The sequence below is a fragment of the Phyllobates terribilis genome, unplaced genomic scaffold (genome assembly GCF_046119375.1).
Source record: "Phyllobates terribilis strain yellow unplaced genomic scaffold, ASM4611937v1 Scaffold_7__3_contigs__length_470593459, whole genome shotgun sequence".
NCBI classification, from domain to species: Eukaryota; Metazoa; Chordata; class Amphibia; order Anura; family Dendrobatidae; genus Phyllobates; species Phyllobates terribilis.
The window spans coordinates 292,103,417-292,121,290 of NW_027362767.1; the positions used below are offsets into that span (position 1 = coordinate 292,103,417).

A 17,874-nucleotide genomic window follows, 5' to 3' on the forward strand; every position below is an offset into this window, starting at 1 on the left:
CAGAAACGCTGAGGAAAAATCTGGAGCATTTCTGCATCGTGGGCACATAGCCAAACTCATGGTTTTTGAACTCCTGGAAAAAAAAAAAACGCAGTGTCAACATAGCCAAACTATTTTTTAAATTATGGCTTGTTTCCAACTCAGATTAAATTTATGTATTCCACAAAAAAAAAAATACAGCTTACTTATGTATGTTCAGTGCAAATGTACAGTCCATGCTGCATGACTTTATTTTAGGTTTTATTCCATTGTGGTTCCAGAATTTTTGACAGCAAGTAGAGTGCTGTCAGTATTTCAATTCTTACTATCAAATTTATCAAAACCATTATGAAAACCTAAATGGACACATTAAAAGCAATGAGATCCATTGAATTCTATTAAAAAAAAAACATATCAGTCACACCAGCCATGAACGCAGTGTGCACAGAGCCTTAGGCTATGTGCCCACGATGCAGAAATGCTCAGGATTTTTTCCTGAGCGTTTCTGCATCTCCCTGGCAGAAAAAACGCATGCGGATTGTACATCCGGATTGTACATGCGTTTTCCTGCCAGGGACATGCGGAAGTGAAGAGTTCTTCACTTGCATTTCCGCATGCGGGTTGACAAGCGCTTTCCAAGCGATTTTAGCATCACTTGGAAAGTACTTGTCAACTTGGTCACACTATATAAATCCATACAACCGGCATGGATTTATATAGTGTGACCGAGAGAATGTCAAAAAATAAAAAAATAAATGTATACTTACCCTCCGATGGCCCGCGCTGTCTTGCTTCACTGTCCCGGCTGCCGGCAGCGGTGGATTGAAGGACTTGCCGACGTCAGCGTCGCGTGACCAGTCACATGACTCTGACGTCAGCGCAGGTCCTTCATTCCATCGCGAAGTGCCGGGAAGCAAGGAGGAGCGCAGCGTAGGCCGCCGGAAGGTAAGTATATATTTATTTTTTATTTTATTCTTTTTTTACAACTTTTTTAATGGTACCCGGATGTGGATGAGACTCTCCTCTCCTCTACACCCGGGTACCATCCGCACATTAGAACGCGCCAATTACGCAAGTACAGATGCAGTCTTGCGGAATTGGCGCGTTCTAATGCAAGTCAATGGCGGCGATTACGCTGCACTTCCGCAAAATAATTGGTAGTGCTGCGTTTTTTTCCGCAATGATAATCCGCAGCGGAAATTTCCGCAGCATGTGCACAGCACATGCAGATTATCATTGGGGAACATGGCAGGCCTTCTACCAAGTGTTTTTTAAGCGTTTCTGCAGCGTTTTTGCCACTGCGGAAACGCTTAAAAACGCATCGTGGGCACACAGCCTAACTGCAGTTAAAATTGTTGTTTATATAACAGTATACAATTTAACTGCTCAAGATTTATTAGAGAACTGTAAGGCTATGTGGACACAGTGCGTTTTTTACGCGGCAAATCCAAGCGGAATTGGTCCCAAAAACACATTGCAAACCTTATCCCAGCATTTTTTATTACAGAGCTTCATGTGCGTTAAAAGAAGGAGCATGTCCATTCTTTGTGAGTTTTTGTCTGCGTTTTTCCTATACAATGCATTGCAAAAAAAAAGGATGGCAAATCTGCAGTCAAAAATGCATGAAAACATATAAAAACGCATCAAAAACCCATAGCGTTTTTGCAGCCAAGAGGTGCAGAACCTTGCAGAAACGCTGCAGAAATTTCTGCAAGCAAATCCTGATCGTGTGCACATAGCCTAAGGCCCTGCATGGACAGTGATTTAAATGTATTTGGGCATTTCATTATGCTATCCAGACCTTTTGTGAAGTTATTTGGGCACCGTAAACATTTTTTTTTTTTTGCACTCGGTATGGAACAAACTGTGAATTGTATGACACCATCTATCTGAACACTGCATACACTGTGTATCTGGACACTGACATTTTTGGGGCATTGAATAGAGCTACCTGGAAACCATGTGGATGCATTTTCGTATTGCAAGGTGCGCCATATGATAGAATTGTAGTTTATAGGCACGTACGCAAAACATAGTTATGCTCCTTTTCCTTCTAACCTTCCCCATATTATTCTCTTATGCATTCTCCGCTTTCTTTGTTTCCATATTTTTAAAGTTAGAATAACAAATTTGAAATTATAATAATATCATTAATTATTACTATTATTATTAACAGAAGTAATAAATACAGCAACAATCTGGGGACCTCAACACAGACTCTGGTCCCACACTCACTTGGCAATCTAGTCTAAAAATTGTTCATCTCTAATGGTCTGGAAATGACAATATAGTTCACTGAACTTAACTATGTTTGAATTAATCAGAGTGCGGATGTTTGAATCAGCAAGATTACCTCTCACAGATTTTCCTCAGAAATGAATATTTTATTTTCCTTGAAATTACCTTGACTCATTAGCAGTCTCCTGGGGATTCAGTTGGCCATCAGAGAACCTCACAGAGCTCAGTTGGATCGAAGAGAACAAGTCAGGTTAGTGAAAAAGTAGATTTTGCTTCGTTCCTTTTGCACTACGTATGTGTCACAACTAGTGTTGAGCATTCCGATACTGAAATATCGGGTATCGGCCGATATTCACTGTATCGGAATTCCGATACTTAATTCCGATACTTTTATAATATCGAATACCGGAATCGGAAGTTCCCATAATGCCTGCGCTCTGCAGTGTCTGTGAAGGATGACAAGCTGGATGGCAGCGCTCAGCTGCGATCCAGCTTGTCATCAGAACGCCATCCCAGCGTGGGAGAATTCTCCTGATTGTTTAAAAGCCGGCGCGCGGTAAAAAGCCGCCGGCTTTTAAACAATCACGCAGCCCCATACTGCTTCCCCGCAGCCTCCCACCCCGATCCTCCGCTCCCCTCGCCACCTCCCATCCCGATCGTAAATTAGGACCGGGCGGGGAGCGCAGCACCAAGGAGCGAAGGACCCGGGCGGGGAAGCCGGCAGTGAAAAGACTTCACCGCCGGCTTTCCCGTTCTGTGCTGCGCTTTCCCGCCGGTTATTTCAAATGAACAGCTGAGGTATCAGGTGATGCCGATCAGCTGTTCATTTGAAGTAGCCGCGGTGCCCTCAGAGGGTTCATGTGAGTTCATGCTTGACTGCATGAACTCACATGAACTTTCCCACGGCCGCACAGGTCAGCCTCACCTCCCAGACCCGTCATGATTAGTGTGTGCGGGGTGTGTGTGTGTGTGTGTGTGTGTGCGGGTGTGTGTGCGGGGTGTGTGTGTGTGCGGGGTGTGTGTGTGCGCGGGGTGTGTGTGTGTGCGGGGTGTGTGTGTGTGCGGGGTGTGTGTGTGTGCGGGGTGTGTGTGTGCGGGTGTGTGTGCGGGGTGTGTGTGTGTGCGGGGTGTGTGTGTGTGCGGGGTGTGTGTGTGTGCGGGGTGTGTGTGTGTGCGGGGTGTGTGTGTGCGGGTGTGTGTGCGGGTGTGTGTGCGGGGTGTGTGTGTGTGTGTGTGCGGGGTGTGTGTGTGTGCGGGGTGTGTGTGCGGGGTGTGTGTGTGTGCGGGTGTGTGCGGGTGTGTGTGCGGGCAGACATAGGCCGATGTGACACTACTACTCCCATCGGCCTATGTCTGTCCCCCGTCCACTCCTGCCAGCAGGATCAGCTCGATGGGAGCAGTAGTTCCCATCAGACTGATCCTGCTATTTAAATTGCCCTACTGTGTCCCCAATAAATGTTAAAAACATGTCATTGGTGGCCAGTGGTTACCTAAAAGAAATTAGTTCATACATTACCTGTCCCCGCCGATCGCCACCTGAAATAAAGTAAAAAATAAAAAACTACACCTATACTCACCAAGACACCTAATTCCCCGAAGCCATCGATCTCCTGTAATAAAATATAAAATAATAAACCACAACCTTATCCTTACCCCTCCGTAGTAGTCCACGAGTGTCCCACGAAGATCTCCAGTTCAGAGCAGCCACATAGAATGTGACCGCTCTGAACCGCTGCCGCCGCTAGAATGACGGGGCCGTAAGGGTTCACCGGAGTTCAGGCAGCGCTGCTCCGGTTAGCTCCTTTACGGCACTGCTGTATCGTGAGAAATTCCCACGGTACAGCACTGCCGTAAAGGAGGTCTCCGGAGCTGCGCTGCCTGAATGCACTCCGGTGACCTCAGTCAGTGGCTCCCGCTGCCGGGAGCGGACGTGTTCCCGGCAGCCTGAGCTTACAGCAGCCATGCACAGCTGTCACCATCTCCAGATGTGACAGCTGTGCATGGGAGATCAGCGCAGGAACGTGGACAGGTAACTATTTTTTTTTTAGTAAACTAAGAATTAAATAAAATGGTGTTTTATTTCAAATAAATTATTTTTTCTGGGTGTAGTGTGTTTTTTCTTTTTAACACTTTGTAGGTTAGTAATGGGGGTGTCATATAGACGGCCATCATTACTAACCTGGGCTTCATGGCAGCTGGCGCTGACATGAACCCCACCACTATTACCCCCTGCCACCGCACCAGGGCAGCGTGGAAGAGCGAGGCTAAGTGCCAGAATTGGCGCATCCTATGGATGCGCCATTTCTGGGGCGGCTGACGGCTGGTGTTTCTAGCCTGGGAGGGGGCCAATATTCATGGCACCCTTCCTGAGCTATTAATATCAGCCCCCAGCTGTCTGCCTAGCCTTTGCTAGCTATTAAAATAGAGGGGACCCCACGTCATTTTTTTTTGGGGGGTCCCCCATTTTAATAGCTAGTAAAGGCTAGGTATTCAGCTGGGGGCTGATATTAGTAGCCTGGGAAGCTCCGTGGGTTTTACCCCCTTCCCAGGCTTCAAACATCTGCCCCAGCCGTCTGCTTAACCTCCGCTAGAGACTAAAATTATGGGGGATCCCACGCCATTTTTTTTTTAAATAAATCCTTTATTTTAACACTAAATGACATTTGAGGACTTAATAAAGATGCAGTCCCTAAATTATTATTTATTTTTTAATAAATTTTTCCCAAAACTTTTGACGTGGGCTTCGCCATATTTTTGTATGCCAGCCAGGTACAGCATCCAGCTTCTATGAACGCGCCATTTTCCGGGGCGGCCGCGGACTGCAATTTTCAGCGGGGGGGGGGAGGGCAAAAAGCTTGGGCCTCCCTGCGCTGCAGATTCCATCCCCCAGCTGCCTAGTTGTACCTGGCTGGACACAAAAATAGGGAGAAGCTCCACGTTTTTTTTTTTTTAATTATTTCATGAAATTCATGGAATAATTAAGAAAAAAAGGGCTTCCCTATATTGTTGTGTCCGGCTAGGTACAAATAGGCAGCTGGTGGTTGGGGGCAGCCCGTTCCTGCCTGCTGTACCTGGCTGGACACAAATATAGTGTGAAGCCCCACGTCAATTTTTTTTTAATTATTTCAGGAAATTCATGAAATAATTAAAAAAAAAATTATGTGGGGCTTCGCCCTATAATTGTGTCCAGCCAGGTACAGCAGGCAGGAACGGGCTGCCCCCAACCACCAGCTGCCTATTTGTACCTAGCCGGACACAACAATATAGGGAAGCCCTTTTTTTCTTAATTATTCCATGAATTTCATGAAATAATTAAAAAAAAAAATGTGTGGCGCTTCGCCCTATTTTTGTGTCCAGCCAGGTACAACTAGGCAGCTGGGGGCTGGAATCTGCAGCGCAGGGAGACCCAAGCTTTCTGGGTCCCACCCGCTGCAAATTGCAGTCCGCAGCCGCCCCGGAAAATGGCGCGTTCATAGAAGCGCCATCTTCTGGCGCTGTACCCAACTCATCCAGGGCCCTGGTGCGGTGGCTCACTGGGTAATAAAGGGGTTAAGGCCAGCTTGGCATTATCAGCTGGCCCTAAGCCCGAAATTCATGGGGTCACGCCAATATTAGACATGACCGCCATGAATTTCTAGTAAAGTATTTAAAAAAAACACAAACACCCAGAAAAAAGTCCTTTAATTGAAATAAAGACACAATTCTTTATTGTTCTAAATTAAACCATACTTACCGCCACACCCATTCCAGCTGAAGCCAACGATCTCCTGCAATAAAAGTAAAATAATAAAGCAACCTCATCCTTACCTTTCCATGGTTCCCAGGACAGCTTCAGCTCTGCTACATCGAGATGACAGGCTGGACCGCAGCAGAACGCTGCCATCCAGCCTGTCATCCCGCGGACACTGAGAAGCGCAGGCATGCTTGCGCTCCTCAGTGTCTTTCTGTGACGTCATCCAGATGAGCCGAGGTCATGTCCAATGAACTCAGCTCACCTCATGCACGTCACTGACAGCGTGGGAAAATTCTCCTGCACTCAGCGCTTCAGCGTGAGAATTCTCCCACGCTGTCAGTGACGTGCATGAGGTGCGCCGAGTTCATGGGACATGACCTCACCTCATGCACGTCACTGACAGCGTGGGAAAATTCTCACGCTGAAGCGCTGAGTGCAGGAGAATTCTCCCACGCTGTCAGTGACGTACATGAGGTGAGCCGAGTTCATTGTCGGCTCATCTGGATGCCGTCACAGCCAGACACTGAGGAGTGGAAGTATGCCTGCGCTTCTCAGTGTCTGCGGGATGACAGGCTGGATGGCAGCGTTCTGCTGCGGTCCAGCCTGTCATCTCGATGTAGCAGAGCTGGAGCCGTCGTGGGAGCCATGGAAAGGTAAGGATGAGGTTGCTTTATTATTTTTCTTTTATTGCAGGAGATCGTTGGCTTCAGCTGGAATGGGCGTGATGGTAAGTATGGTTTAATTTAGAACAATAAAGAATTGTGTGTTTATTTCAATTAAAGGACTTTTTTCTGGGTGTTTGTGTTTTTTTTAAATACTTTACTAGAAATTCATGGTGGTCATGTCTAATATTGGCGTGACCCCATGAATTTCGGGCTTAGGGCCAGCTGATAATGCCAAGCTGGCCTTAACCCCTTTATTACCCAGTGAGCCACCGCATCAGGGCCCTGGATGAGTTGGGTACAGCGCCAGAAGATGGCGCTTCTATGAACGCGCCATTTTCCGGGGCGGCTGCGGACTGCAATTTGCAGCGGGTGGGGCCCAGAAAGCTTGGGCCTCCCTGCGCTGCAGATTCCAGCCCCCAGCTGCCTAGTTGTACCTGGCTGGACACAAAAATAGGGCGAAGCTCCACGTTTTTTTTTTTTTAAATTCATGAAATTCATGGAATAATTCAGAAAAAAAGGGCTTCCCTATATTGTTGTGTCCGGCTAGGTACAAATAGGCTGCTGGTGGTTGGGGGCAGCCCGTTCCTGCCTGCTGTACCTGACTGGACACAAATATAGGGCGAAGCCCCACATCAATTTTTTTAAATTATTTCATGAATTTCCTGAAATGATTTAAAAAAAATTGACGTGGGGCTTCGCACTATATTTGTGTCCAGCCAGGTACAGCAGGCAGGAACGGGCTGCCCCCAACCACCAGCTGCCTATTTGTACCTGGTTGGACACAACAATATAGGGAAGCCCTTTTTTTCTTAATTATTTCATGAATTTCATGAAATAATTAAAAAAAAAAAATACGTGAAGCTTCTCCCTATTTTTGTGTCCAGCCAGGTACAACTAGGCAGCTGGGGGATGGAATCTGCAGCGCAGGGAGGCCCAAGCTTTCTGCCCCCCCCCCTCCCCCCGCTGAAAATTGCAGTGCGCAGCCACCCCGGAAAATGGCGCGTTCATAGAAGCTGGATGCTGTACCTGGCTGGCATACAAAAATATGGCGAAGCCCACGTCAAAAGTTTTGGGAAAAATTAATTAAAAAATAAATAATAATTTAGGGACTGCATCTTTATTAACTCCTCAAATGTCATTTAGTGTTAAAATAAAGGACTTATTTTAAAAAAAATTGACGTGGGGCTTCGCCCTATATTTGTGTCCAGCCAGGTACAGCAGGCAGGAACAGGCTGCCCCCAACCACCAGCTGCCTATTTGTACCTGGCCGGACACAACAATATAGGGAAGCCCTTTTTTTCTTAATTATTCCATGAATTTCATGAAATAATTTAAAAAAAAAATGCGTGGGGCTTCGCCCTATTTTTGTGCCCAGCCAGATACAACTAGGCAGCTGGGGGCTGGAATCCGCAGCGCAGGGAGACCCAAGCTTTCTGGGCCACCCCCGCTGCAAATTGCAGTCCGCAGCCGCCCCAGAAAATGGCGCGTTCATAGAAGCGCCATCTTCTGGCGCTGTACCCAACTCATCCAGGGCCCTGGTGCGGTGGCTCACTGGGTAATAAAGGGGTTAAGGCCAGCTTGGCATTATCAGCTGGCCCTAAGCCCAAAATTCATGGGGTCACGCCAATATTAGACATGACCACCATGAATTTCTAGTAAAGTATTTAAAAAAACACAACACCCAGAAAAAAGTCCTTTAATTGAAATAAACACACAATTCTTTATTGTTCTAAATTAAACCATACTTACCATCACGCCCATTCCAGCTGAAGCCAACGATCTCCTGCAATAAAAGTAAAATAATAAAGCAACCTCATCCTTACCTTTCCATGGTTCCCATGACAGCTTCAGCTCTGCTACATCGAGATGACAGGCTGGACCGCAGCAGAACGCTGCCATCCATCCTGTCATCCCGCAGACACTGAGAAGCGCAGGCATGCTTGCGCTCCTCAGTGTCTGGCTGTGACGGCATCCAGATGAGCCGAGGTCATGTCCAATGAACTCCGCTCACTTCATGTACGTCACTGACAGCGTGGGAAAATTCTCCTGCACTCAGCACTTCAGCGTGAGAATTTTCCCACGCTGTCAGTGACGTGCATGAGGTGAGCTGAGTTCATTGGACATGACCTCACCTCATGTATGTCACTGACAGCGTGGGAGAATTCTCACGCTGAAGCGCTGAGTGCAGGAGAATTTTCCCACGCTGTCAGTGACGTGCATGAGGTGAGCTGAGTTCATTGGACATGAACTCGGCTCATCTGGATGACGTCACAGAGAGACACTGAGGAGCGCAAGTATGCCTGCTCTTCTCAGTGTCTGCGGGATGACAGGCCGGATGGCAGCGTTCTGCTGCGGTCCAGCCTGTCATCTCGATGTAGCAGAGCTGGAGCTGTCCTGGGAACCATCGAAAGGTAAGGATGAGGTTGCTTTATTATTTTACTTTTATTGCAGGAGATCGTTGGCTTCAGCTGGAATGGGCGTGATGGTAAGTATGGTTTAATTTAGAACAATAAAGAATTGTGTCTTTATTTCAATTAAAGGACTTTACTCTGGGTGTTTGTGTTTTCTTTTAACTTTGACTATGGGGTTAGTAATGGGGGTGTCTTATAGACGCCTCTCCATTACTAACCTGGGCTTGATGTCAGCTGGCATTATAAGCTGACATCAACCCCAACCCTATTACCCCCTGCCACCGCACCAGGGCAGCGTGGAAGAGCGAGGCTAAGTGCCAGAATTGGCGCATCCTATGGATGCGCCATTTCTGGGGCGGCTGACGGCTGGTGTTTCTAGCCTGGGAGGGGGCCAATATTCATGGCACCCTTCCTGGGCTATTAATATCAGCCCCCAGCTGTCTGCCTAGCCTGTGCTAGCTATTAAATTAGGGGGGACCCCACGTCATTTTTTTGGGGGGGTCCCCCATTTTAATAGCTAGTAAAGGCTAGGTATTCAGCTGGGGGCTGATATTAGTAGCCTGGGAAGCTCCGTGGGTATTACCCCCTTCCCAGGCTTCAAACATTTGCCCCAGCTGTCTGCTTAACCTCCGCTAGAGCCTAAAATTAAGGGGAACCCCACGCCAATTTTTTTTTAAATAAATCCTTTATTTTAACACTAAATGACAAGTACAGTAATCAACACTGTCACTGTACTTCATATATATGTGACTGACATGTTTCTATCTATCTAATCTATGTGTGATTCTCTATTCCTTCTATTCTAAATTGTCGGGTACAGATGCTGAATTGCCGGCCGGCTTTCTTAAAGAGACGGTGCATGAAAACACTATTATTTTTTTAAATAAATCCTTTACACTAAATGACAAGTTCTGTAAGCAACACTGTCACTGTACTTCTTATATATGTGACTGACATGTTTCTATCTATCTAATCTATGTGTGAAGCTCTATTCTGTCTGTTATAAATTGTCGGGTACAGATGCTGAATTGCCGGCCGGCTTTTTTAAAGAGACGGTGCACGAAAACACTAATATTTTTTTTAATAAATCCTTTACACTAAATGACAAGTACAGTAAGCAACACTGTCACTGTACTTCATATATATGTGACTGACATGTTTCTATCTATCTAATCTATGTGTGAAGCTCTATTCTTTCTGTTGTAAATTGTCGGGTACCGGTGAATGCCGCTGATGAATTGCCGGCTTTTCATGTCATTCTACATTATTCTTAGTTGTTTTACTTCATGTAGAATTAACCTACAAGGAAAGAAAGGGTTTATTTTCATTCCGATATTTGTGTCCCATTGACTTGCATTGGTTTCCGGTATCGGAATCGGCGATATCCGATACTTTTTGGGTATCGGCCCGATCCAATCCGATACGATATTTCCTGATATCGGAAGGTATCGCTCAACACTAGTCACAACATACAATGCCTTCTGCCTGGTAGAGTGCAAAAAAAAAAAAGCTCTTCACAAATCTCATAGGTTCTTCTAAAATGCAGAACACAGATGCCTAATCTGTCGCCTATGATGCAATTCTTGTGACTCCTGGAAAGGAGAATGGTTACAATGCACCCTGTTTATCTCACATTGTCTCTTAATGGTAAGCATTAAGAGACGATTAGGAAAATAAATGATAAGTGTACATTATTGGTCCCAAATACCACAGCAGAGAAGCAGATTCAGAGGCTTGATACAGCTACATTGTGTCAGTCCTACTGTTGCACGATACAGACCATCCACGTTAGATGGGTGCTGATGTAATGACTGCTCCACTCAAATCTCAGGAACAAAGTAGGCCTGGCACTAACTCTCCTGTAAACCCCTGCTATTCTTGCTGCACTCCAATAAAAGGTAAGTGGAATTAACAGGACACAAATTTGATTGTTGGCAATTCATTACATCAGAGTGGATTTAAAGGGAATCTATCAGCAGGTTTATGCTACCTCATCTGAGAGCAGCCTGATGTAGGGAAAGAGACGCTGAATCCAAGGATGTGTCACTTAGATTACTGGGTGCAGCCATTCTCACACAATCAGAGCTTTTAGATTTAGAAAGAAGCAGAGCTGAGGAAGATAACCCCGCCCCCACCAGGCTCTGTATATACAGTGTCCATAGACAGTGAGGTGCTTAGCTGCTGGACTAGTCTGGCAATGTTAATCTCTTAGTGATAAATCCTTCACAGTTAGTAAACTATAGCACACACTTTGACAAGTGACACATCGTTGAATTCTGTGTCTCAGCCCCTATCTCCTGCTGTCTTCAGATTATATAGCAAAAAGCTGCAGAAAGATCCCCTTTGAGCAGGCAATAATCACATGAAGAGGGGGTATTTCACCAATGTCTTTATTGAGCCCATCTTTTTAAAATTAATTCCTAGATTTAGGAACAAAACTGCATCACACTGTGCACCCAATTCTTGTACGTGAACCAAATTGTAAAGGGGTTATCTTCTTGAGGTCTCACTCTGGAGGGAATGGAGTATCCATGCATTATAAAGCAGATTAGTTGATTTAAATGGTCTCTGTGCAGCAAGGTCTCAGGTAAGGGGCAATGTCAGCAAAGAAACAAGTGAGCAACTCCACATTTTGTTTTCCCCTTGAAAAATTGAAATGGCATAAGTAATATGGCCCCCAAAAAGTTTGGTCAACTAAAATCTCATGCAATTTCCACAGAATGTACAAAAGGAAACAAAAAGACAGACAGACAGATGGATAGTGTGAACAGTGTGCACAGCTGTGGTTTTATAAGCACCTAACAATGGCAGATGTGAGAAATTTCAAGAGTTCACAAAGAAACCTTTTTTGCTAAACTCCCCTACTGGCAAAGACACTGATATGACTTACGATGCATTTACACTGGCCGATAATCGCGAAACGTGAGTTCCTTGGAGCGCTTGATTCGTGATTACTGGCTGCCGATCACCCAAAGTGCAAAATGCTCATTCATTGGGTGAAATTATTTTTAAGCAAGCACATTGTCCTGTGTCAACAGAATATGTGTTGTCAAGAAGAATGATATTCTATGCACACATTATGATTGTGTTAATAATCATTCTGTGTGCATGGAAATGCAAACAAACAGCCTGTGTAAAAAAGGCTATTAAATGACCGCTGGTCGGCTTCCATGTAACCGATCAGATGTCATATGACGGCCCAGCCGGCCAGTGTAAATGCACCTCTATGATCTCGTAGGCTGAAATGGAACAGCCATCACATAGAACAAAAGTCAGACCTGTTCATGATTGGCATCAATGGGGATACCGGCTGCTGCCCTCCGCCCCCAACTGTGATTGATTAGCATGTTAGGAGTCAATTATTGGGGCTTCTCCAGCTGTTAGAAGCAAGTCAACACAGCAGAAGTAATGTACAGATGCATCCCCCAAAGTGACAGGATAGCGGTCCGAGCTCTGGGACCACCATTAATCATGAAAATAGGTGAAGTGCCCCCCCATTCCCTACAGTGAAGCTACAAAAGGGAAGAAATGAACAAAGCTGGGGACACGCACAGCCAGCCTTTTCTTAAAGGTAATCTGTAATCCAGCTTTTGCTATGTAATCTGGGTGCAGTATGATGAAGGGGCTGAGAACCTGATTCCAGCGATGTGACGCTTTCTGGTATGCATGCTATCATTTTAATACAATCATTGTTTCTGCTGCAAATCAAGCAGTTCTCTGAATGTTGAGCTCTGTATAACCCCGCCCACACCACTGATTAGAAGCTGTGTACACTGTGCATAGGCAGAAAACTGCTAATCAGTGGTGGGAGTGAAGTTACACAGAGCAGTAGACTAGAAAGCAGAAGACACCTAGTCTTGTAGTGATAAACTTCTGCTGATAAAACAATGATTTTATTGAAACAGCAACAGTGAGTGATATATCTCTGGAATCAGGACCTCAGCCCCTACATAAAATAGCCGACAGATTCCCTATAATTTCTTCTCTATCCTCCCAGCAGCCTGATTACATAGAATGAGGGATATATAAAAATATTTTGAGTATAACTGGACAAACTATCAATGATTGAGTCAGGTGAGGAATGAAGACAATGTGGCTCTTAATGGGCTGAGCTCCAGTACACCATCTTAGCAAATAGGGCGCTCCACCAATTAAATAGACGGCATATACTATGGATTGGTCATCAATGTTAGAATACCAAAAAATCTTTTAAGACCACGTGTACACATTGAGTATAAGATAAATACAGAAGTGGTGACGTGCTTCTATTATAATTTTCCTCTGATTGTTCCACTCCTGGTTTTGGCTTACAAATACTGATGTAAAATACTGAAGGTATGAACGTGGCCTTACAATCTTTTGAAATCCATGACACTTAACAGGCAAGGAAGTTTTTAAATATGTGTTAATACCCAAGGAAAGAGAAAAAAGCCATATGAAATAATAAATGGCAACAAAAGACATTCTAAAGTTTTATCAAGTCCTCAGATTTATGTATATTTATGTAGACAATGTATATGCACTAACAATGTGGCCCTGGAACAGAAAGCACATGGACTACATCTTATACCAAAGGAGTTTACACATGTCCACACCACATACTTAAAGAGGTTGTCTGGCCTTGGGCTATAATTCTGCAGTCACTGTATGTGTGACTGCAGACTTGTGAACCCTCACATCGCTCGCTGGGAGAATTCTCCGATGCCAAGAGCGGGCGGTCACATGACCACAAGTATGTGATTTGCATAGTCCCGGCCACATTCCGACTAGACTGTGTCTGGCCTCTTTCTATACACTTGCATTGAGTGAGGCCGCGCCTATCTAGTTGGCACGTGACCACTCGCATTGAAGTGATATACTTGGGGTCCCGCTCCCAGAGAATCCTCACAGCAAGCAGTGCGTGTGATGTGAGGATTCCCAAGTCTGCAGTCACATAGAGTAACTGGAGACTTGAAGCCTAAGGACAGACAACCCGGTTATGTCTTTGTGAGCAGAATGTCAGAAGTATAGAGTATGTAAAATACAGAGAAAGCATGTATAAAAAAAAAAAAAAAACTCCTTGAAATCTATGACTGAGCCCTGAAAAAGACTATTAAAAATAATTAATATTGTTTCTAATTTACATAGCTTTTTGTGCATTTCATGGAAAGGTGATGGCCACCTTTACTAGCATTATTTTTTTTGGCACATACATATTATTCTAAATGCAAACTTTATCTCCTCCATTTTATTAACATTGTATCCATGCAAGTACACAACATGGTGGCATTTGTTAATGGCTTCATGCCACTTTTGTGCCATAAAAAAGTTGCACATTTTGGCATACACAATATCAGCACTAATATTAGTGACTTTTCACACCTCTTGCTACTTCTGAAATGTGTTGAGAAGAGTGGGATGAATTAAACAGGAGAGGAAGGAACAACCATTTATCATTCGTTACACTAGAAATTGGTACAAGCTTTAGCACAAATCTACCTCTATTCAATTAATAAAGCTAAGTCAGCCAAAGATAAGCCAAACTTAATAAATGTGGCACAGTTTGCTCCAAATAATTTGGATTGCAACTTTGTATGTTATGACAGTCTTAATAAGTTTCCTTCAATGAAAGTTCATACACTTTGTCTATGTGCCGCTCGTATGGACACTACCCCAGTAATTAAACAAACACCTTTTTTCAACATTACTAAGATCAGCCCTCCAGAGTCGAAAAAAAACTGCACACACTAGGAACCTCTTAAATCACTCTTACAGCCCATTCTGACTCTCGCACTGGCCGGGAATACAAGGTTTCTTAAATGGACAAAAAAAGACACAGAAATAAGCCAAAAAGGTAAGCAAAAATTGTAGGCACATTGGCTACCTGGCTTTTGCATATTGCCTAGCCACATGCATGTATTACAGCTGGAGCACCGCCTATACTCATTTGCACCATCTATATTTTGTAGGTTTACAAGCCCTTTAGAGTCCTCTGTAAATCCACTAAGCTCTCATACAATAACTTTCCCTCCATTGATGTATAAAGCCTAAGGCAAGAAAAAAAAAGTAGAGGAGCCAAATCTAGTAAAGAGGAAGTGGCACTTGCTGGCCCAAAATGTCTGAAATGCACTTTAGAAAACATTCCTTTTCTAAGATAATTTAAAGGAAAAACTAACAGCAGATTCCACATGAGCTATGAGAGCATCACGTCTACTCAAATTTACATTTTTATATAAAATGTGGTATGTTAAATAGTTCCATGCCTGGTTTGTAGCATCCCATTGGGATAGTAGCTATTATTCTACTGATATAGGGTTAAGAAACAGACATGCTTTCAAGAAAGGACTAAGGACATGCAAGGAAAGTACAGTCAGAGATGGACATAAAGCACTGGAGTACCCCTGGGATCTGTGCTAGAACAGGGATACTTCAATTACCTTTATTGCTATGGCTGTGTCATTGAAAAGATGCAGGAGGTGTACAGTAAAATGATGGATGTTGTCTCGTGATGTCATCTAAAGCAACAATGTTACAATATGCAGGAAGTCTAAATATTGACTTTTCTACAATAATATTATGTCCAGATTAAACATTGGAACAAATCTATATGGGGAACCCAACCAATTATACTGATGTGGCTGGGGAGAAAAAAATAGAAACCAGATCTAAAGAAGGAACTCAATCTAAAATGGAAAAAAAAAAAAACTAAAACGAATTCATGAAATGACGGATGTCACATAACACAGCAAGGAAGTAAAGCAATATGTACTTTACAGGGATTATCTAGGAATGTATCAGGGAGTGTAAACTAGATGAGCTCTCGCTCTGCAAATGGTGGATGACAGCCACTGTAAGAAGAGGGTGCACATATTTATGCAATGCTCCTTTTGTAGTAGGGGAAAGATGGGGGTGACACCAAAAGTCATTATGGCAAAACTAGCATAAAACAAATAAAACCATAATCTGGAGTCTGGGTCCAATGTGCAGTTAGATTCCCAGAAGATGCAATTCTTCACAGGTAAGGAGGACATCACATCCATCCAAAGTCATCCATGGGCATTATATAAATTCCGTGCAGCGGTGCCGCCTGCCACTGGTTTCTGCCGTATAGCGGTGCCACCTGCCCTTGGTATCTGCCGTGTAGCGGCGCCGCCTGCCCCCGGTAAATATAGTGTAGTGGTGCAGTCTGCCCCCAGTATATATAGTGTAAAAATGCAGCCTGCCCTGGTATATACTGTGTACTGGTGCAGCCTGCCCCAAGTATATATAGTGTACTGCTGCAGCCTGCCCCGGTATATACCGTGTAGTGGTGCAGCCAGCCACTGGTATATACCGTGTAGTGGTGCAGCCAGCCCCCGGTATATACCGTGTAGTGGTGCTGCCTGACCCTGGTATATACCGTGTAGTGGTGCAGCCTGACCCGGTATATACCGTGTAGTGGTGCAGCCTGACCCCGATATATACCGTGTAGTGGTGCAGCCTGCCCCCGGTATATACCGTGTAGTGGTGCAGCCTGACCCCGATATATACCGTGTAGTGGTGCAGCCTGCCCCCGGTATATACCATGTAGTGGTGCAGCCTGCCCCCGGTATATACCGTGTAGTGGTGCAGCCTGCCCCCGTATATACCGTGTAGTGGTGCAGCCTGACCCCGGTATATACCGTGTAGTGGTGCAGCCTGACCCCGGTATATACCGTGTAGTGGTGCAGCCTGCCCCTGGTATCTGCCGTGCAGTGGTGCAGCCTGCCCCCGGTATATACCGTGCAGTGGTGCAGCCTGACCCCGGTATATACCGTGTAGTGGTGCAGCCTGACCCCGGTATATACCGTGTAGTGGTGCAGCCTGTCCCCGGTATATACCGTGTAGTGGTGCAGCCTGACCCCGGTATATACCGTGTAGTGGTGCAGCCTGCCCCCGGTATCTGCCGTGCAGTGGTGCAGCCTGCCCCCGGTATATACCGTGTAGTGGTGCAGCCTGACCCCGGTATATACTGTGTAGTGGTGCAGCCTGACCCCGGTATATACCGTGTAGTGGTGCAGCCTGCCCCCGGTATCTGCCGTGCAGTGGTGCAGCCTGCCCCCGGTGTCTGCCGTGCAGTGGTGCACGCTGTCCCCGGTATGTGCCGTGCAGTGGTGCAGCCTGCCCCCGGTATCTGCGGTGCTCGCCGGTCACTGTACGGTTCGGCGGTGCCGAGGATGCTGTGCGGATGCTGTAGGAGCGGACTCGGTGCTGTCTGCATGGATGTATGCATGGGTGGGGGGAGCCAGGCAGGAATACTGATGTCCGTAGCGGTGATGCATCCTGTACACATGTCATACACAGCACAGAGCCGCACCAGCAGCCAGACAGTGCAACATCCACACACACAGGGCTGTGCTCTCACCCGGCCGTGTCTCCGCGCCGGGTGTGTCCGGCCCCAGGCCTCTCCGATTTCCCTCGTCTCCCGCCGCCCGCAGCAGCAGCAGCAGCAGCTCCGGGAGCGCGCACAGAAGGATGAGGAGGACGAGGAGGACGAGGGACCGGAGGGTGCGGGGGCGCGCGGCGCGGGGCGGGGCCTCTGCTGCTGGTACAGATCCCGGCGCCTGGTGTGGATGCTGGGAATGTGGCCTGGATGCTGGGAGTGCAGCTGACTGGAAGGGGCAGCCCTGAGCTGTGTGCGCTCATCTGACGCTGCTGGGGTCTCTGCTTGACCTTGGGAGGGAGTTTAAAAAGAAATAAGATTATTGACCCCGAGTGTGGGAAGAGATTCTCCATCTTGGCTATGAGACGGCAGTCTTCAATGGGGGGTTACCAGACAAGCAAAAAATAACCAAAGGCGGGATGGTGATAAACTAAACACGTGAAAGCATGGCAGCAGTGGTTACTCGCT

The 17,874-nt window shown here is 45.8% G+C and overlaps 1 protein-coding gene across 6 annotated transcripts in view; it reads right to left on the reverse strand.

The window, feature by feature from the left end:
- The window catches only part of NLGN3 (neuroligin 3), a 126,379-nt gene extending 108,851 nt beyond the window's left edge, over positions 1-17,528 (reverse strand). For 3 of the 6 annotated variants that reach the window (XM_073640980.1, XM_073640979.1, XM_073640975.1), the window contains exon 1: positions 17,389-17,525. The gene's annotated coding sequence lies outside the window, so the exon portion shown is untranslated. Of the gene's footprint in view, positions 1-2,382; positions 2,402-17,388 lie in introns of those variants that run through there. The other 3 variants (XM_073640981.1, XM_073640976.1, XM_073640977.1) reach the window with 3 other exon arrangements.
- Between the last annotated feature and the right edge of the window lie 346 nt (positions 17,529-17,874).